The following is a 23,437-nucleotide window of genomic DNA, read 5'->3' as shown; positions in this document are numbered from 1 at the left end:
TAACACTAACACACCCACCCCTTCCTACCTCTCTCTCCCTCTCTCTCTCTCTCTCTGTCTCTCTTTGTTTTTCAGAAATTACTCTCCCTTTGCGCATTCTGGTAACTCCCTGATGTCAGACTGAAAATCATAAAGTGTGATTGATGACAGTTTACTGTAGGTGTATGGTTCAGTCCCTCCAACTGCTACATGATCAAACAATAAAAAAACATATCAAATGAAAAACTATGATGCAAAGAACTAGGCTCTTGTATGGATTTAAAGTTTAACTGCAATGCACACATGCATCTACTGCTAATTTACTTGAAAAGGTAAAAAAAAGATGGTTTCTTCCTTTCCTCAATTCTCGTTCTCTGTTGTCAGAATGTCTGACTGTGTTTCCCTGTAGCAACTTTCAGAGAGCCATTGTAGTTTTAAGGGACCACAATCTGTCTTTTCTGTTATGTTATTAAATGCATCTAATTCCACAAAGGATAAAAATGTATGTATTCCTTTGTTCTGTTTTTTTTCTTCTATTATTTTTTAATCATTTACAGAACCATCCATGGCACCTTATGACCCATTTGTTTGTTGCATTCACATTTGCTCCTGCTTCATCATTCATAAAAAAAACAAATGCCCTTAAATGCCGTGGCTATACCTTGGGGAAGACAGGTATTGGAATCGTCTTGGGGAGCAAAGCAATAAAAGCTAATCATCCTAATTAAAAGTGGTTATGAAAACATTCACAAAGTCAATTTACAGGCTCTTCAGTAACCCTTGTGTTTGTTGTTTTGGCTTTGCTTGGGCCCAGGAGACTCCACTTGTGTATGTGAAGAAGTAATGAGACTAAATGTTTGTTCATGGGACCTGTATTTCTGTTATTTCCTGTTTTATTTCATCACTTACCTTTGTCTTCTAGATCCTGCTCCCTGTGCTTCCGGCCTTGTGTCAGCCCCGCCGTGATTTAACTTATCTGCATCTTGTTATCCTCTGATTGTCTGTGTACTAAACCCTGGTGTGTCCTCCCTCATGTTTCCAGTTTGTCGTGTATTCCTTCCTGTTGCCTCATCCTTGTGAGCTCAATAGTGTATGATTTCTGCCTGTTTTTGACCATGCCTTTGCCTGCTCCTCTGAATTTGCTAGCCTGTGTGATTGGACTTTTTGTTTATTTGAACGGACTAAAAATAAACCTGCTTGATTGAAAATGTTTTAATTACATGACTGAAATGTTTGGGTACCACCTAGCAACTAACCTTAAGCGCATTATCACCTCATCTGCAGCTCTCCTCAGCCTTTAACGAGTTTTATGGAGCATTTTACCACCCTCAGTGGCCTGCCACTTTACTGTTTCAGTTCACTGTCTGCTCATATATCTTAATGTTCAGCAACAGCAGGCAGCTGTTCTGACAGAAAAAAGTTCAAAACAAAAAACTCACTGATAACACTACCAGCTAACCATGAGAACACAGAAAAAATACTATTTGGTAGCTAAAGAGACAGGCAATGAGAATGTTCCTCCTTCAGGATGTATACGCATAGGACTTTTCACTAACACGTTTTTCATATTCAAAATAATGCTGTGTTCAAACTGTGTCATTAGTTTGAATATCTCTGCAATTTTTGGACTTGAACAAGGATGCCATTTCTGAAACGTCGGAGGACAAAAAGCTTATAGAAGAGCCCAGGAAATGCAAGATGTAATAAAATATAGTATGAAAATATAGTATGCATTTGCCTCTTCAAAATTTTCTGTACAATTCAACCTTTTACTCAGTTCTGGAGTTGCAACATTGTTAAGAGTCTACACTTAAAAGCATGGCATTCTCTAAGGCTCAGCAGACCACTAGTTACTAAACATGTCAGCAGTGTCTGACAACAACAACCAGCGAGACACGAAAGGGCATCAGCTACTTTGTATCCTCGGTTGACTTTTTATTTCCTGCAAAAAACTAGTCCACCCTCTCAACAGGAAGAAAATCTGAAGGTCAGACCACTCTGAGAATCCAGTAGATGCAGTGTTCAGACTCTGACGCGTCATCGAGCGTTTTTGTCATTGAAAATGTTCAATGATCGCCTCCTGCTAGGTGAAGGTCTCTCACATTCTAGTTCCCCACAGTCTGTGTATGACTTGAGCTGGTGTAAAGGCTGGCACTAGATGGCAGCTGATCCTACCAGTCCAGTGTCTTCTCACTCTGTTGTTCATTCTCAAAATGCTGCTGTGACTGCATTTTTTCATATTTATGTTATAAATGGAGTTGAATCATATCAGAATGGGTAACCATGTACTTAAAGAGATGGGCTAGCGTCTATTGGAACAAAATTGACAAAATAGTTCAGACCAATTTTATCAGTGAACTATTAATTTAAATTGACATTAATTCAAGCAACACAATACCGAAGAATGTATAAGATTTTCATTTAGCATTACCTGGGCCACATCCTGGGCCACCTACTTGTAATCATGTTGAGCGACACAGAGAGTGTACAGAGGTTATATCTCACAAAGACTTCAATCTCCACGGCTCTGATAACTTTATCTGTAGTTCAGAGAAAAGAAATGCAGAATTGTGAATTCTGCTGAACAAGAAGTTTGTGAATTTCGTCAAGACAAAAAGGAGATATATTCTTTTGATTTTGACAAAAATCGATGTCTCCTTGTATGACAAACTTATGCTTAAAGATGCTCTGTTTTCCATTGACTGCCACAGTTCACATGAAGACAAAGTTAGAAATTCTGTTGGAAAACCTTTTTTTTTTTCCAACTAATATTCTAAAAAAAATACGTTTTCTAAAAGCTGTATACAGTAACAACGATTGTAATATAGAATTTTGAAGCACTTTTTTGTCAATTCCTCCCCCCCCAAAATAAAAATAAAAATAAAATAAATATATATATATATATAGCTGGATCCTTTATGAAGTACACTGTGTGGATGCTGAGCAAGTTTGGTGTAAAATGAGAAAAACAGAATGTAGAAGAGGTTTAATTAGTTCTATGGCTTTTTGGGAATAAAGTCATGGACTTATAACTTGGACACCTGAGCTGTGCAGCCCCTAATTAGTGAAAATGAACTTTATTGTCATTTGCTTCTCGCCCTCAAGTCGTTTCAAACCCAGCTTTTAATGTCCACATTAACTCAGCAGCTGCAGTGGATGTGAATATGCATTTTCTTAGTGCCAAAAATGCCAACAAATGACCAGTAATTTACCCTAAACTATTCAGCAGCATATCCAAATGTTCTGAAGCATAATGATTACACTGTGGACTCAAGAGTCCAATACTCAATACCCTCATTAAGTCCAACATTTTCCTCCTTCAGCATCATCATCATCATGCATTAACCTGTAGCAGTCTGTCATGCTGCATTCATCTGCTCACAAGTTTCTCTTTCCAAGACAAAAAGTTTCAAACACTTTGTGTAATCACGCTTCTGAAAATCAGAAGACGCTACGTCTGAGTCATTTATTATTGACTGAGAGGTTCTTAACTACTGCTTCAGCAGAATAAATCATGTGAATAATTGTGTCAGTGTGTTTGATGATTATATGCTTTTAGGTGCACTATAATGTCAGTTGAACCAAACGAGTGGTAGAGAAAGTATCAAGATCCAAAGATTAAAGTCCAGTATAATCACAAATACATATATTAATGGTAATTCCTGTATTTTTCCACATGGGATCCTATTTGAACATGTTGAGGTGTGTAGATTACAAATAGGTGGCTACAAAAGCAATTAAAGGGAGCATGTTTCGCAAAGCAAGTTTAGTAAATGTGCTTGTTTTACAACTTTCAAGATCCTATTGGTATTTTAAGAGTGATAACATCACATAGAGGACTCCTACGGTGTTTCATCAGAAAGTTAACTCTCATTTAATTGGAGGTCCTGTTATTAACATTTTTCATCGAGGAAAGTCTTGCAGGAACACAATGTCATTTTACAGGAAATCAATGTAAGTAGAGAGGAAGAGGCCAGGAATGGATTCTTATACTCATGCAAAAACACAAGGACAATCACATGTAGAGGCCTTATCTATTAAGATTCCTCATATCATCTAAATATGCAGCCATCAATTTTGCAATAAATTCTTGAAAGCCGTTTCACTTAATAATCTCTGAAGTCTTTCCTCCATCTCTCTGACTCACGTTTTGACGTTTCCTTTCCTGTCACAAGGCTCCTAACATCAGGATTTCATTGTGATGCTTTAACTTGAGGGAGAGTTTACTTTAAGGTAAAATATTTGAGAGGTTGTGTCCAAGATTGTGTCAGAATTAAAATAACATTACAAGCCTCTTAGCTGCAAAAAGAAGCACTTTTAGAGAACTTAAACTAATATTGTCATCACAGCTGTGTCCTGCTTCCTGCTGATACAATACAGTATCAACACATCAGTTACATTAAGACTAGATAAAAGGTATGGACCTTATCAATCTCACAGGATTTTTCATTTCATTTTTGACTGACTTTAAATAAGCCAATCTCAGCTCATCTGACAGAAATGTTAAAATCCTTTCTTCCTTGTTTTCTCCCACATGTCATACTCTGATCAGCAAACAACAAGGCTTGATGAGATTGTAGTAAGAAGACAGGCTCAGGGAAGGGCCTAGGTACCAACACTAGATCCCTGATAGTATTGTAGCAGCAAAAATGAAAAAGGCTGCATTTACCTATTTAAAAATGTAAACAATATTAAATTGCCAGGACTGCATTTTAAATAAGCAAAGTATTTTGGGGGAACTATATAGTCCATAAGATGAGGGCTTTTTGTATGCTGCCTCTCTGGTCACATCTGTCTGCCCCCATGGAACCAATAAACCTTTTCAATTCTGAGACCTTGGCTATTGACCAGCACAGAGAAAAAGTATTGGAGTGAATAATGGCTCATACTGCGAGCCCATTGAGCTGCTCCAGGATTATAAGCATGGAGCCAGAGAGAGCTGCAGACTGATGGAGGGAAAAGCTTTTTCTCTCTGATTGGGAGGAGCAGGAAAGATATATGTGGTCATTTCACAAACCCCTGAACAGATTCTGTCATTAAAGCTCAGCATTACGACTAGTTAATGTCGTTTGGTGATGCATTTACTAAAGTGGGATGAGTGGGATGTTTTGGGAGTCTGACATATACCGAGGAAAGTCTGCCATAACAGACTTAAGTGTTGCCTTGGATCACTCCACCACCCCCATCCATCCAGACATCCTCTGCTGGGACAACTGGCGTCATCCTTTTCTCACCCCTCGCTTGTTATGCCTCTGTCCTCAACATAACTGGTCTGGTGCTGCCATTCTTAAACGTTTCAGGCTGTTGGGAGGACGAGTTCCAGTCAATGAGGGAACTATGAATCTGCCAGTGTATTTAATCTGCTTCTGAATGAAGCTGCAGGATCAACATAAGCTGCTCTGCAGGCCCAAACATGTATTCCCTCAGCGTTCTGGCTGATCCACCCTCTTTCCTCCCACCTCCTCTCTATGCTGGGCAGCCCCAAGCTGGACCCCGTTGATAGTTTTCAGAGGATGTCGGTGCCTGTTTGAAGTGCTGCTTTGCTATTTGGGGAGTTTCCGCAGGGAGGAGGTGTAGAAGGAGGAAAAAATTGGATTTGGAAGCAAAGAAAACCTTTTTTTTATTTATTTGAGGAAGAAATGAAACAGCAGCCCCTGGTGGCAAACAGACACAGGCTGGTTCCTCCCGGTAGTAACAGACACTTGATCCTCCAAATAAGAATCTTGCAGCCCTTTGTAGAAGCTGGAGACTTTGAGGGTATTTGTGGTTCTGTTGTGAGACAGAATAGAGATTATTCAGCTTATAGCTTGATATTTATGTCAGTGTATGACTCTAGCTGTTTATTCCCTTAAAAATCTGACAGCGCAAGAAACATCTGAATATTATACTTTAAATGTTACTTATATTCCCTGAAATATGAACAGCCCTTTACCTATGAACACTTAACCGTTTGACCAATCTAAAGTTTCTACAGGTTATTTAACAAATCTATGCCTGTATGTTCTAAAATGTATGATCCCCTTTCATTTGTCAAGGTTGACTTGTGAGTGATGATGATGACAGTGAAAGTCAGCAGAGGGATGTAACAAAGGACGAGTATAAAACTGACACACTTGACAGTTTCTGACAGGCAGAAGGATTTGAGAAGGATTTCTTACATCACTTTTTAAAGGATGTCCCTAAAACAATGAAGGAAGAAATAGAACAAGAAAAAAGATCATTACATCATTCAGAGGAATTTCAGCGGTTTATAGTGGACACCTCATGATCATGTGCCAATTCCAGTATAGAACTGTGCCTTTATGTAGAGAAGTGGGATGTAGCCTACAGTACATGTAGGTTGGAGTGTATCAAGTCAGACTTTGGTGTACAGGAAAGAAAGTATGCATCCTGTGACAGACCTTAAATTAAAACTTCACCTTTTTAATCAAAGTTTTTATTTATGGCATAGCTACTTTTAAACAGTTTAAAGTTTAATCCAAATGGCAAATGGTCTTGGTTGAATCCGGCACATTTTTTTTTAGGACTGAACAAGACTTTTTAGAAATGAGGCCTAATGTGTTCAAGAAATCCAGTTGCTTTTTGGATTGATCTTCTATACAGCCTAGATGCCTGAGAACTTTTGTACGGAGCCCCTAAAGGGACATAGGAAGACTTTTTTTTTGATGGATAAAAAAAAAGTATACCTAAAAAATACTTTTGCGTTCCCTCGCAATACTTTTGCTGTACTTGGGCTTCTAGGTCCTCTGTTTCTGCTAAAACTATATTTAAGCTAGGTAAACACTACATACTGTAGACTACAGATGGGAAGATAAGTTGTATTTGGTTAGAGACTGGTAATTATCAATGCAAATCATACCGGCTTAAAGTCAAAATATTTAAATTCAGCTGATAGTTGTGCATCACTGACGATATCTTTACTTTATGTTAATTTATTTTAATCAAGCTAAAATAAATGTGTTTGTTAAGGTATCTTAAAGCAATAAAAGAACATATTGAACAGAACAATTGCCTGCTGGCCTGCATTTATTAACATTAACAGTCGGTCAGTCTGGTCAGTGTCCACAGACCAAACACACAGTAAAAAGTTGATGTTGCCAGACGATAGCCGATGGGTTTACCATGGAAATAATTCCTTTGCCCTCACCCTGATCTTCACCTAAGCTTAACTGTAACAAAGATGGCAATATAACGAAGAAGATTGATGCACATGATCCAGTTTTGTAAGGTTGTACAATAAAGACTACGTTGTCCATGGTTGTAAAAGAGTCTCTCCACACGTGCATAAATCAATGTTGGTAAAGTATAGACTCAATTCTTTCACTTCATCTCATTGACTGTTAACTAAAAGCATCCAAAGTTTCCACTTTTGATCAACATTTTATTTATTATTGGTTATTGGACAGATGGATACTTCAGCGCTTCAGCTGAGTTGAGGGCAAATGAGCCCGAACTAACTGCAGCAGTGCTATGTGAGCAGTTTAAAATGCAAAGATAACACTGTGCATTCATCACAAGGGCTCCTGCTCATTAAAACCTTGTGCTGTTGGCTAATGCAGAGCTTCCCACCAGCCATTTTATGAAACTTAATGTTCCATTAAGTGTGCATCAATCAGATTTTAAATGATTCGGACGTCCATTAGTCCTCACAGAGCCTAGGCACTGACATCACTCCCAGTGTAATGATTGTGAACAGATGTAAGAAAAATCAGCTTTTAAAACAACGCTTACACATTCACACTCAGCTTCTGCCAAAAAAAAAACCCTCTGTGATGTCCGACTGGCCACTTTAACATCCAGAGTCATTCTAGCAGCATGGACTAATCCAAGACACAGCCAGGACTTAGAACATAACGTTTTTTTTTGGTAGGCTTTTCTGCCTTTGGAACCAGTTTGAGGTGTATCAGATGAACACACGCTCAGAGCTGGCTCTCCTTCCAGAATGTTAATTCCATCCCTGAAACATAAAAGTTGGAGAAACTAGGGTAAGAACGCTGCGTCATGTTTACCTCCTGAGCGAGCAGCTGAGTGTTAACACACCTTTTCTACAGAAACCGTTTCAACAGATCAAAAAAATACCCGAGTCTGTTTTCACGCTCATGACCCAGAAATGAAAGACAATACTGAAGGCAGTGGGAAGAAGAGAAGCCACGAGGGAATTATGCCTTTTGAAAAAAGTTAAGCAAACTCCAAGTTCAGTGAGAGTGAGGTGAAATCTGATGAGATAACAGTGACATTGGCAAATATATATATTCTTTGTTTTCTATTTCTCACACATCCTGAGGGTAGAAAATGCCTCAGTGGAAGTCCTTAAACATGAAAACACTCAAGATATTAAAGTGTTGTAGCGTATGACATCTATTTAGCATATTGCATGGGTAGTTGTAGCTCCATGTTGCTTTAAATATTTAAAGAAATCCTGCCAACCTGCAGAGAGAAGTTCAAACACTCTTTCTCAGATTTCTCAATAAAACCTTACATTATTCCCTAACATCCCCAGAGACATATCCTAGACCTACAAATTATTATTCCACTAACTTTTCGAAGTGTTGCAAGTATCAGTAAACTATTGAATCACCTCCTCAAGACTTCATATGGAAATGGAGGGTGAGGGATGCAAACGTCTCCCTGGTTAAAATCAATTATTCACAGTCATCTCAAGGGATGTGCAGGCCCTGGCAGTTTTCTAAGACGATTCAAAGTGTGTGTTTGAGTGTGTAGAAGGTTCATGCTAAACCCTTAAGTGTAATGTGAGTAGCATTAAGGACGAGTACTGTGTCCGGTCAAACCCCTTCAGGCCGCCTCTGTCTCCTCGCCATGACTGAACCCCACAGAGGAAAAGGGCCCGTCAGACAGGTCTGGAAGAGCAGATAGTAAAAGGTTACTGTGTCTCTTCAGCGTATGCCGTCTTATTCGCTATCCCACTGCTGAGAAGTTGAAGATGTCTCAGAGAGAAACGGTGTGCAAAGTTCCTCTGTAGGTCATTGTGTTTGGAACTGTTTTGTGCTTGTCTGATCAAATGTGCTTTGAATTTCTTCTTTTTCTGTCAATTTGTTTTTCTGTTCTTGACTTTGTGCCCATAACAGGAACTACAGGTACCAGTTATCCTAAAGCTTGAAGAGGTGATTATGTCCAATGTTGAAATTGACAATTGTGTTCTATAGTGGCAGTTATTGTACATCTAGCATGAGTTCAGGTATGTATCAGATATGGAAATCATCTATTCAGTACATTACATTTGAATTGTTCTGAGATATGTTATCAGTGGTTTGATCTGCTTGGAAGAGATCAAAAATGTAGATGTCAATATTTTGCATCAGTTCTCCTGACAGGGGAACCCTGAGGAAAACCAAGCAAGGATTCCAAGGGCTGTCACGTGGTATGAAATGATAGCCAATTGCGATGTGAGCGGGCTGAAAAATTAAGCACAATTTCTACTCCAGCTTACACTGTAAAATGAACAGTCAGTGTTCACAACGTCTCCAAGACTTCATCCATACCCCTTTAAGTAGTACTAAAAAATCTTCAGTAACTTTCAGAAAAAAGGAGTCCAAAAACTATGATAGCCTAATCTATCTGTCTGTCATCTGCCATGTTTGTTCACTTTAAAGACGCCTTTGGCTGCGAGAGGTAGTGCGAGATTTGGAATCTGTTAGTGTGTGGTCTGCTCGTTTGTTCAAATTGTTGCTCTCCCCACTTTACGGGAAATAACCTTTTTGATCTATCGATATTTGTCATATGTGGAGTCTCTCACATATTCAACATCTGCTAATATATGTGTGTGGGCCAGGCTTAATACAAGGAAAGGTAACTACTAATGGTTTTATTTCCATAACAGTTCACAGACAATACACCAGAAAGTTCATTATCCAGGTACTTATACGATACCTTGACATTAATCATTTTAGATGTTACCTATATGATTCACTGATCAAAACCTTGGGTTAAACATTGGCAGATTATTCTGAAGACAATATGAGAGCTGAAAGAAGAAGATACAGGAACCCTTAAATAATGTATTTGTTATAGATTCTGAAGAAACAGAAGGTCTCGATGTCTTTGTCTGTGGGACAGGTCGTTGAGGGCAATTCCAGGTGAATTAGCTGCAACGATTGTGTCTGGCAAATTAATTAATATTGATAAGGGGCTTAAAACATCCCAGCATCAATAAATATACAGCTGTCTTTTCGTCCACTTTCTCCGTGAGATCGTTATTCCCTTTTCCAACAACACACTTGTTACCCTGATTGATAAGCTGTCTATCCCAACACAGCATCTAACTGAAGGCACTTTATATTCTTTTGGGCTTGCTTAGCCATTTCACAGAAAACATATTTTTGACCTCTGTCGTTTCACTGCAATGTGACTGAGTTTTACTCTTATCAACCTATTACAGAACTTCTCTAAAGTTATAAGACTAAGTTCAATTTCTCTGGTACAAGTCTGACAAGAATCCAATCGAGACTCTACAGACAACTAGTGAGAATGAATTATTCATATAGATGTAATGTGTTCTTTGAGGATTGAGCTTTGAGAAGTAATTTGCCTTAACATTTATTGACTCATGGTTTAAAACATTGCAAGTCTTTTGTATGGTTTGCTTGGCATTAAAGTTGTCTTTTTCTGACAACAATCAAGCAACTTGGACATCAAAGTATCAGTTAGCAAGCAAGTAAAGGTTGAACATCGAAGTTTTCCTCACAGCTTTTTTAAAATTCCAAATAAATACTTCATAAGACTGCGAAATGTCCGTATAATAACTAATGCACCAAATTTCCATTGCCTTCTTCCTTCCTCAAAACACCAGCAGATGTGAACTGTCCCCTTCTAAAGTCTTCAATATTTCATGCTGTATTGAGAAATGTGATTGTCTTGGTCCAATTGTTGATTCAGAAAATGTAAACATAATGTATTGTATTCAGCCCACACTAAGTGACACAAGGTGTTGCTTGTGTTTCTGGAAATACTGGTGCAAATATCTCTTTGTATTTTAATTACTGAAAAATCATTGAACTGTAGTGATTTATCTGTTTGTTTGTGCCCTGTATTTATATTTCTTGTGCTTTTTTTCTTGATATACCCCTATAGATCTGAAATAAAATATAAAGTAAATAAAGTTTAACACTATGACTCTACACAGTTAACAACCCCCCTTGGTAACAATCAATGTCAACTTGTGTAGCTTCATCTCAGTGATGTTAAAAACAACATGGCATTTACTTTATGTGTAGTCAGTCATAGTACCATAGGTGGCGTGTTCATGTGCTGCTCATCAATTCTTGTGGGTAAAAAATGAATAAATAAATAAATAAATGACAAACTCTTTTCTGGTTCATCTTGTGTCTTTCTCAAAAAACCTCTAATGCATAAACATTAAGACAATGTGGAAGTACAAAAATCTGTAGTGCTTTGAGTTTCCTTTGAAAGATGGATCCAAAAAACAAGGAATCTTCATTATGTCCCATATTAAAATGCCAATTTTTAAAGAAGAAATAGCACGTTTGGCGCCTAAGCAGTGCCCACAGCTCATGTCTTTATTTAATTTACACTGCCTGGGTGAATCTTTTTTTACAACTTATCCATTTGGATTTTATTAAGGCTAAGAGTTACGCATACATTTACATAATTAAGGACCCACCACAGACCTTTTCTACCATTTGATTGTAAAAAGTTATTTTATTGCTTAGCACAACTACCAAACCACCATAAAAGCTTGAAATTCAACATTTTCTTTCCAGAATAATTTCCAAAGGAAGGACGTTGTCCACTAATGCTCTTAAGCAAATATGAAAAGACAGTTTAACCTTAACAGGTTCTGTCAGAAAAGAGCCAAAATGACTCGTAAAATGTCAACAGCCTTGACAGCAACTCATTCACTCAACACTGATACAGACCGATCAATTTTTTTCATTCAATTGCAAGGCTCATTTATTTATTTGTAATGGGCTTCGTGAGTGGGACAGAAAATGAAACATGTCAATGTATGTACTGAAAAAATGTATGCCATATTTTTTTTTTTAAATTCTTGCTTAAATCATTACAATTTGTAAGGAAATGTTAAAAACCAGGGAATTTTTGGTGTTTTATATTTTTTTTTATTCATTGTTGGACAGTAGTTTATATTTCTATAATAGCTTCATGTTTGCTTAAATAAAAGAGCGTTACAGGGTCCAATATTCAACCCTTTTGGCTGGAGTTTAATAAATCCTTCTTAACATTTTAATCTTATATATTTCATAGATTTTGTACCTGTTTGGTCACAGTTGTTAAGACACTGGGTGTAAGATGAATCCAGGATTATTCTGGTAATGTTGAAATAGTTATTATTACTTTAAAAAAAAGTTTTAGCTATTGTAACTAGCTGAGATCACAAATGAATAAAGTCCTTGTCAGTTTTCTACGGTACTCTCTCAATCAGCTGGCCTCTCTGTTTCACTCTCTTCCTGAGTCACATTATGTCTTTATTTACAGTGTTTGCCGGAGGCTGATCACAGTAGTCAATAAAGTCTGACAGCCACACTTTCACTATAGTGTTTGTACGCTGTCAACAGCTTCTCCACTTCACTGCATCATGTGTCCTCCTGAATACCAAACAAGGTGCCATCTTCAGCCTTCTCTGTCAGTATCATAATGGTACATTACTACAGGACTGTGTGGCTCAGTTATAAATCTGGAGGAAAATGGATCTGACCATGAATTCTTTGCTGGCCTTTCTTGGCCGCCCTCGGCCCCCCACATGTGTTCGCTCTGTGAGGTAGAACCACCAAACCGTGACAAAAGAAATGGAAAAGAAGTGAGGGAATTGTATAGCCGATGGTTCTGATTCACATTATATATTATGCATGCAGTCTGCCTGTTAGTTTCTCTCCGCTTGTTTTGTTATGGAACAGCAGAGAGCCTTTGCCATGACTTAATTGCATCGTTATTTTTTTAAATATGGGGGTTTTCTGATGAATTGTCATTTCCCACCCATTTCTTGCTTAATGATATCCATAATGGATGGGATGAATTCATTTGATTTTAAATACCTGAATAATTTTGACGTCCATTAATCCATCTTCTATAAATTAATCGCTACAATTATGAGGAATGTAAGTGTTGGAATCAATTATCTGAACATCAGAAGAATCTTATACTTCATGGTCTTAATTTGTCTCATTCTCATACAGTAATTTGACGCCGCTTTTTAGTTCGCTTGAGTTATTTTTGAGTCCTGCAATATGTAAATGAGAATTAAGGGTATGCCCAGATGTCACTTTTCCACAGGAACACGCCTGCTCAGACAAACTGAGTGTCAAAACATCCTGCAACATGGCTGCCTTTATTATGGTTAATTACAAAACCTTTATTTGAGAGTCAGAAAACAGGGAGAAAGAGAGTGGGGAATGACATGCAGGAAAGGAGCCACAGGTTGGATTTGAACCCGACTAAAGCCTCCATACATGGGGTGTGCGCACTAACCACTGCGCCACCAGTGCCCCAAGAGATTGCTACACTTTACCAAAGACTATGTGTTTGGTGGATATTGGCTTGGCCACATATTGGGTTACTGTTACTTCATGTGCATACCCTCAATTAAACCTTTTTGAAAGTCATTGAAATTCAAAAAGGCCCATTTTACTTTCATGAGCATAGTCATTCTGTAGTATTCTGATTTTAGCTTCCTGAATTCACTTTGTTGGTATGGAGATGAAGTCAGTGTTCTCTAAAAGGTTTCTGTCAACCACGGGCATGTAAAACTTGCAGTGAGGTGGAAACTTCTGGTGTCAATCTGCTTCTCCCGGTACCAGTGAAGGGTCATCAAAGTCTTTTCATTGTGAATGGATGTGTTCAAGCTGGGTAACCTCAAGGCATCTGCCAGGATTCTATCAAAACACTTAGTAAATCTAACTGTATTTTCAGAGCAATCAACAAAAAATAAACATTGAATTGTAGACCTTTGCATTCACTAAAATATATGAACATATAGAGTTAATTGTTTTGAAAATGCTGCAACTGGGGCTAATTATCCAAGTCTGCACAACAACAAATACTAGGATTATTAAAAAATGAGGGGATCACCAGTCAAACCCAAGCAGTATCCTCCAGGGCAAAAAAAAAGAAAAAAGAAGCAAACTCACAAGATGCAACTCCTCAAGTGAACTCCAATTGTCCACTTGAGTTTAGCTCCAAAATTGAGGCACTGCCTATTAGTCCCCAGTGTTAAACTCTACAGCAGAAATAAACATCTTACAGCCTTGTAAAATAAAAGCAATGTGTCTCCAGAAAGTAAATCCTCTATTCATGACAACTGTACACTTTTTTACACTCCACTTTCTGATCTGGGTGTTAGGTCAAGAAGCGAATTAAAAAAATAAACTGGCAGGCAGACAGGCAGGCAGTCTGACAGGTGTAGCACCTCTTATTCCAGCTGGATTTCAGAGAGACCTTCAAATGCCCCTTTTTGGAGGGACTTCTAACAAAGCAGTAGCTCAATGGAGCAGCTGAATGGTTCTTGTCCGTCAATCTATCCTCCCCAAACCTCCCCTCACACAACACCATCTCACCAAAGTAACAGCCTGTGGTCGATACTCCCCCATCGAGAAAGACACCCATTTCCCTGTGGCACTATGTGTTCACAGCCAAGTATTGGCGTAGATGTAACACAATGGAACAAGTCCTTTTCCACTTCCAGGAGTCCACTCAATCTGTGCAGGATAGTAACATGTTGTGTAACTGTGACGCATTTGGCCCGTCACTGAGCTCTGAAATCATTCATTACATCAGTTTCATTAAGAGAAAATGATATTTTCTCTGCCTATTTATGTGGATTGTGTTTTAGTTTTGAAGATTTATTTTCACAACATTAATATTACATATTTAAACAAGGCAGTACAGGTATATATAGAATAAAAACATCCTTTTTACTTCATGGAATATTTTCAAGTTTTAAGAATTTTGTTTACGTCCACTAAACTTTAAATAATACAAATTTGAACTGTGAAATGTGATGGATCAAAATCACTCACATTAGTAAAAAAGATTGTACAAATATGTCAATTAGCATTCTGGTATGCACAACTGAAGCAAGAGTATAGATGTCAAGCGAACTGACAAATAGCCAATGCAATACCACCCAACCCCCAGCCCATCCCACCCCAGTTGGAGACAGGTGAGTAAAGACTTCAACTTCAACTTCATTATTATCTCGAAGGAAATTAGATTTGCAGCATGCATCAAGAGACATCAGATACACAAAAGACAATATTTTTTATCATCCCCGTATGCTCTTTTGTAAAGCGTCTTGAGATAACAGTTGTTATGAATTGGGAATATACAAATAATGATTGATTGATTGAACAACTGAAAGACAAAGGTACTTGAACCACACTGAGTCAAAGACTGTAGGTAAATAAACACTATATATAGGTAAGTGAATCACACTGCATTGGAAACAGAAAAAAACAATGTTGAAATAAAAGAAGGTAATCCACAAACACACCTTAAACCAATGCTACTTGTGGTACTACGCTGACTGATTTCCTGCCCTGCAAAAACTGCATTAAATCTCAAATCCATTGAGAGTGGGTGGTTGGTGCCTCATCTTCCAACTAGTCTAGCACTTAGAGACGCAAAGGCTATAGCATTTAATTTATATTTTGGAAGGTTAACTTCTTCATTGATCTCTCTGAATATTGCTGTACAACTTCATATTGACATTATAAGACTCCCCACAATTTGATTTCCTTGCATTTCTTCTGCACTTTTATTCATTGTATTTGTCCTTGCCTTGTTCTTATTGATGCCAGTTTTCTCTAGTCCTTTTAAAAATGACTTTTCTCTAAATATACCGACCCTTGTTTGTTCAGACACCAAAGTTTGTAACGCATGCACATCAATGAACACTTGTATGAAAGTTGAAAAAGCTGTTGTGTAAATTATACCTTGACACAGATTCTTGTACTCAGTGCACTACCACTGAGTACAAGAATCTATGTCAACAGATAACTAATTAAGAGATTTGGGACAGAAAAGGCATTTAATTTGCAACAACATCATACCGTTTCATCCATTCAATGGCTCCTTTAGTTATATATCTTGCTATCTGCTTTAACAATGTTGTATTAGACTTTTTTTTGACAAAAACTCCAGCCCTAAAAGTCATGTGGCTTATTACCATCAGTTTTTTCTGTAATATTAGGCGATGACCTAAAGTGGGCATAGAATGGAATCAAGAGGGATCAGGTGATTTGGTATAGAAAGAGCAAAAGGGTAGAGAACATGAACAAAACTTCCAAGACTTTGAGTCCTATCAAAGTGAGTCAATGTTACACAATTTAGCCGACATGCATTTCAATCAGTAGAGACCTAAGTAATCCCTTCAAACCTGATATGCAAACTGCAGTGCCTTGGTTTGTGTGATGCTATCTGTGAATGGATTTTTAGTTCCTTGACTCTGAGACCTCAAAGAGTTTGAATCAGAGATTGTCTGTCTGATGAACTTGTTTTAAGCACTGGGTCACCGCAAGGCTGTATTCTAAGCCCATTGTTGTTCTCCTTGTGTACTTGTGACTGTACTGCTTTACATGATAATAACCTTATCGTAAAATACGCTGACGATAATACTGTCATTGGACTCATTAACTCAAATGCTGAATCACACTACAGATCAGAGGTAAAAAACTAAGTCAGGTGGAGTGAGTTAAACAATCTAATCCTGAACTCCTCCAAAACCAAGGAGTTAGTCTTTGACTTCAGAAGGGAAAGGGTATCCCATCCTCCCATCATCATAAATGGCAAGGCAGTTGAGATGGTGAGGAGTTTTTAATTTCTTGGTGTCACTATTTCAGATGACCTTAGCTGGCACTTAAACACCAGTAACATCGTCAAGAAGTCCCTACAGTGTCTCTTCTTCTTGAGGAAATTAAAAGAATTTACCTTAAACAGACACATCTTACATAACTTTTACAGGAGTGTTATCGAAAGCATCCTCAGCAGCTCGCTGACAGTCTGGTTTGGTATCCTCACTGTGCAGGAGAAAAAAAATTCTTAAACAAAGTTGTTCGCCATGCAGGTAGAATGATTGGTGTCAGCCTGCCAGCTCTGGAAGAGATTTATAGTGCTAGGCTCCAGTCACGTGCCCTCAGCATTACAGCATTACATCTTAAGGCAGACGGTATCGCCCTATTAAATGCACTTTATCCCGTCGTGAAAATAGTTTCTTCCCTTGCGCTGTGCGCAGCCTAAGCAAACCTGCATGATTCACAGCATTTTTCTCATGTGGGCTTACTGTCTCTGTTTTTCTTATTCCTTTTTATTTATATTTATATTGCCTGTTTTTTAAACTCACTGTCCTGTGTGCTTGTCCAATTGTACTGTCGACCTCTTGCAAATGTTTTCCAATGTGGTTCTCATGCTACAAATGGCTATGAACTGAACTGAAGAGTTTACAATTATTTATTTACTATTTTAGGAAAAGATAAATGTGCTATATCTTTGGCGATTAGACTCCGTAATGATGACTTCATGCACTCAGTGGAGTAGCGAGGCCAATAGATAGATAGGATACCCCCCTATGGAGTATAGACACTAGATGTGGTGGTGGTGGTGAGGGAAAAATGCAGGATATGATGAGGAGTGGGTTTTTTACCTGACACACTGAGCTGGAATGGAGGTGACTGGGCCAAAGGAGGGTCGCAGCGATCTCACTGAAATGACAGACTGACTGTGATAGAGAGATTTTAAAATGTTACAGCAGCAGGATGATTGGTTGAGAGAGGTTGTTGCAGAATCTGGTTGGAGAGCCCTCCTGTACTACTTTAGTATTGGTACAGTTTTAATTTGTGCTACAGTGTATTGATTTAAATGGATGATAGAGCAGAAAATCATTATGTATCTGTTATACCTTCAGGCAACAATAACAATTTAATTGTTTTCATACTGTGTGCTGCCTTTTAGTTTTTCCCCATTAATATCTTTGATGCCATTGACCTGTCTAAACCTGTCTACAACTTCAAAACACCAGAGCTTTAGTATGATGCTTAGACAGCTGGGCTCTTAAATTAGAAACTTTCAACACTTGAACTTTAGATTTCTTTGACATTAATACATTTATGTTGACATTGACTTGAAATAAGACTGTTTCCAGGAATCTGTGTGTTATTTCGAATGATAGAGAATTACATTTTTTCTGTACACGTCTCCAAAAAATGTAATAGTCTGGATTAAACCTTGATGTATGAAATAAACTGAAAAAAGCAGCGTATTTTTAAATGTGTACAGACAAACATATCAATATGGGTTCTTTTTTTTTCCCTGGATAAAGAGACTGTCAGGTGGATAGAGGGTCCTCATGATTGAGAACTTTATCTGTAGCAGCTCTACTGCAGCTTTGATGAACGACACAGATAACAGAGCAGAAAGAGTACCAGCGTGAGTGAGGTCAGCAAAACACTGACTGGCAGTCTCCAATCCTCCAAAGACACACTGAAGATCAGAGAAAAATAAATCTACCTTTGAGACACACATGTTTTTGTCTTTGAAGTGTTTTGTTTGGATGAAACTGCACTGCTTTGGTTTACAGAGCCTGCTTGTTATTAATAATTTATCTGTTTGAATACAAATACATTTCAAGATCTTAAATAATTTATTGTGACACCATTTATACTGTTTTGGCTATGTTGACTACACAAACAGTTTTATTAGTACAACCCATTATACCGCTATAATCTGTACCACACCAACCACTGAGGTCATCAATCCACCGAAAGAAGTCAGTAAACATGGCACTGGTCCATTTCTTGTGGGGAAAAAAAGAAGAAAGGAGACAAAAAACAGCAAAGAAAAAGTAGGCCAAGTTTGAGATACAAAAATACTAAAGCTTGTAACAAATAAATCTACAAAAAAAAAGAAAGCACATGAGGTAAACACCAAACAAAATATTGTAGGGGAAACTACAATATTTTAAGAATGATTAATAGAAAATAAATTGTAGACAGATTTGGATAATTATTAAGTTAAAAAGGTCAATCAAGTACTGTGGCGACTTGTGGTCCTGTTACCTTTGACTTAAACAATCAGCACTGGCACCCCCCAGGGATGTTATCTCTCCCCACTGCTCTTCTCCCTTTAAACGAATGGTTGCACCTCAGGAGGTTCTTCTGTCAAACTCCTGAAGTATGTAGACGCCACCAGCATTATCGGCCTTATTAGGACATTGATGAGTCTGCTTACAAACAGGAGATGGAACAGCTGGCCCTCTGGTGTGGATAGAACCATCTGGATCTGAACCCACTCAAGACTGCGGAGATGACAGTGGACTTCAGGAGAAGCCCCCCTACACTGCTCCCCCTCACATTACTCCGCAGTGTCTACTATGGACACTTTAAGTTTCCTGGGGTCCACAATTTTCCGGGACTTTAAGTGGTCCCCTGAAATATACACCATTCAAGAAAAAGCCCAGCAGAGGATTTACTTCCTGCGTCAACCAAACATGACAGACACAGACATCTACGAATGATCGAGTGCAGAAAAAATGATTGGTTCTGACTTGCCCTCCATCCAGGACTTGTACTGGTAAAGGGCCAGGAATTGGGTGGGTAAAATCACTGCAGACCCCACACACCCCAGACACAAAGTTCAAATGCTTCCCCTCAGGTAGGCGTTACAGATCACTGTTTCGAAGATCACCTAAACTGCTATACCATCCTCTGGGTTTGTATCATTGTTTAGCATCTTCCTTGCATGTGTTTTGCTTTTCATAATATTCAAAATTCATCAGAGATGTACCCTTCATAAACAGTGGATGTTTTTTAATTAAGTATAGTTGTTCTCTCCTAACAGCAGGCCGCTGTGAACTGTGAAAGAGAACCGGTCAGGTATACAATAATACAACAGTAGAAGAGGGACCTGCTTTGTAGACACATTAGCACCTGATAAGCTCCAGCCTGTCTATTTCCTCAGTGCTATGTTGCTGGAGCCTCAACACTATAATAACCTAGCTTTGATTATAACCAGTGAACCGAAAAGTCACTCGTTCCGCATACCAATATGCTGTGCCGGCTGTTGAGTGATGGGCATTAAAAAATGGCTCATAAATCATCTGCTATCAACTGCTGATCACATAAGTCATTGGCTGTTTTGCACCAGGAAATGGCCACTTGTTCAATGGTATTTTATGTAATCCTCAGGCTTTATATTTGTCCGCATGTTGTTTGTTATTTGCATTTATAACAGCGGTGACTTTAGTTGTCAGTAGGGGATTTACAGAAAAAAAAGGGAAAAAGTGGGAGAATGTGAGACAGTCCTGATCCCCCCTGCGCTCAGCCTGATGCTGTCAAATAGAAAATGGACAGTCAGTGGCTAATGTATTTCTGCCTGTCAGGGAATATCAAACCAAGAGCCCTGCGGGAGGGAGACGAGCCTTCATTAGCGTGTTAAAAAAAAACAGCCACCCCCTTTCTTCCCCTCCCAGCACCACCGTCTGAAATGGACAGTCCTCTACATCCCTGAGTAGAGATTAAGGATTCTAGTGCTGGGGGAGTCAGGTAGCTGATAAGCCTGACTGTTAAAGACAGGAACCTCTGAAGTTTAATATGCAGCTTTGGACTAAAAACTTCCCATTACAGATAAAGGGGGAAAGGGATTTTTACTTATATACAACTGGGGAACTGCCCTATGCACATTATGTTTGTTGATACATCCACCGTGGATGTAAGACGTCTCGTGGAGCAAAAAAAAAATATTCTGAGGGTAAAAACAAAAAAGACCAATCGATGACAGCATCTTTAATTAGCACAATTGAAGATAGCAGAAATTACAAAATTTCTGCTAACAAACAAAATTAAGGATTCTGGAAAAAAACAAAAAACATTGAACTTAAAAAACATCAGGTTAAGCGTTTAAGGTTCTTTTCTCTATATCTATATTTATTTTTTTATAAAAATGATTGTTCCAGCCAAAAGTGGGCTTACAGTGATGACATCAAAGAGAATTATCAACCAATTGTGAAGACTGCAGAGAGCACCGTGCAAGGTTAAAACCCCTCTGTCGAGCTCTTCTTCTAGCTACCATCCCTTTTCATGTGTACGGTACAAAGTTTATTAATTATGAAACTTACATTTCAAGATCTTGAATCGAAGCATTTGTGTTGTTTTGTTGACCATACTCACTGAATTTATTCAGTTTCTAAATAACAGGCTTTTAATCTCCCCAAGTCAAGTGAGGCTGTTTCAAACAGCTTTAAAAGCTTTGTTTGGTTTCTCTTGTGGAGGGAAACATGCTGTGCAAACATTTCAATCTGAGCTTTCCTCTACCTAGCCTGTTTCTGGTCACATTTATTTCACATATTAAATTTATGGTGGTGTACAACTGTATGGATGTCTTTTTTTTTTAAGCATCAGTAGTTTTCTTAAAAAAAGGAAAAGAAAGGTAATGGTTAACGACAAACAGCACAAAGTTAGCAACTGGCTGGTTATTTGGGGGCGGCAGTAGCTCAGTCTGAAGGGACTTAGACTGGTAACCAGAGGGTTGCTGGTTGACTGATACAGTGTAAGACCAGAATTTCCCCTCATGGATAAATCAAGTACGTAAAATGCATTCACATCATATTACTACATGTATCTGTAAATCTTAGTGACTAACCATATATTTTCCTGGGAGCTGTCTTGTAAGTTCCTCAGGATTGATGGTGGGGACGGCCTGCATGCTGCTATGCTACTGCAGCCCAGCTTTTTGCCAAGTGTCTCAAGATTACATTTGTTATGAACTGGTGCTATACAAATAAGGATTGATTGATTGATTGATTGATTGGTAAAATAAAACAAACTAATAGATAAGATAATTTGCATGTTACTAATGTGCTGATACTTTCTCACCAGGAGTTGGAGTCACTACACATGAGTAAGCAGGGATTACTCACTCACAAGCTTGCGTTGTTTTGTCTTCTACAGGAAAGTGTTACATAACTCAGACATAATACATGTACATGTATTGTACAAGAAAAAAGTCATGAATCACCAAATTCAGCCCCGTTAGCTTCTTAGAGTTCCTTGAGTACAAGATAGCAAGCCCACCAGAAGATCAAGATCAACTTTACTTGTCACCAAATGGAAATTGTCTTGGACTCTGTCCTGCAGTTACAAGAGAATAAAAATTAATAAAATACATGAATAGAGTTCCTGCAAAACATAGAGCAATTAATGTAAAAGCATTTCATGTGAGCAGAAAAGGTATTGTTCTTACAAGAAAATTCTAAAATGGAGTTTAAGGAGTTAACAGTTTCTAAGTTATAATTGTATCACCTCCAATCAAAAGCAACAATTGGTTTCAGCAGCTTTCAGTTTAACTTAAGTGCATTCATCCAACAGATTTCAGTCGCTCAATTCCTCACGTGTCTGACGTCAGTTACACGGGTTAAAATAGACTGTGGACCCTAACAACATTAACAAAGGGCCTTCATTAAGCAGTCCAGTCAGTTCTCGCCCTGACAAGTCAGCTGACAGCCGTGGTTATGAGGAGACGAGCTGAGCTGGTCATGCCTGAGAGATCTTGATCGTTATTTGTCGTAGCCTACAGTCAATGTTTCAGTTCCGGCGTCAGAGCATGCATGAGACAGAGCTGTCAATCAAAGCTGGAGACAAGGCCTTCAATACGTTTGATGCCATAGATCGATATAACATCAGTGACTGCTGCTATCATAGGCCAAATGAAAACCATGTAAGGAAGTGAATGAGACAGGGGAACGTCTTTGATATAATATCTTTAGGCTTCAGCTGACAGTGATGATGTTGACATGTTGACGTGTTTGAAGAGGCAAATACACTTTTTCATATCACTGAGGAGTTTGGTACCAAGAGGAAATTGTCTAAAACTTAAAGGAGAAGGATATGAAACACAGAGCTGTTACATCATACAGACAGAAGAAACTTATAAAAGTGTCACAATCATGTCCTCTGAAATAAAAAATACGACAATAAAGTTTGTTTATTCAACCAACAATCCATTTTTTTTTAAACTCATAGATGCACAGCTGACACATAGCAGATACAGTAAAAGGCTGAGTTTATTAAACTGTCAGTAAACAAGTCATCAATAATCTATAGGCAAACAAATCCAACAAAGAGCATAAAGGCAACAGTCAAAAAACAGGAAACAGTCATTCACTAGGACAGACTGTGAGGATGAAGTGACACTGAGAACACACAACAAACCGGCAACATGATGGAGGACAGGAAGGGATTAAATAGTAAATCAGAGGTAACAGGCAGCAGGTGAGGCCAATTAGGTGAGACACAAAGCGGGGCAATCTGGAAGCGTGATCCTAAAGAAACAGACAAGAGAAGGGGCTCCAAAATGAAACAAGAAATGACAACGATAACATAAACAGAAAAATAAAACATGACCTTTGTTGGCTTGACGGATCATGTCATCTTTTTGTGCCCTCCAAAAGCAAAGAAGACGTATTTGTGCCCTCTTTACG

Source organism: Labrus bergylta, chromosome 2, assembly GCF_963930695.1.
Source record: "Labrus bergylta chromosome 2, fLabBer1.1, whole genome shotgun sequence".
Classification (NCBI taxonomy): Eukaryota; Metazoa; Chordata; class Actinopteri; order Labriformes; family Labridae; genus Labrus; species Labrus bergylta.
This window is presented reverse-complemented; position numbering follows the sequence as displayed.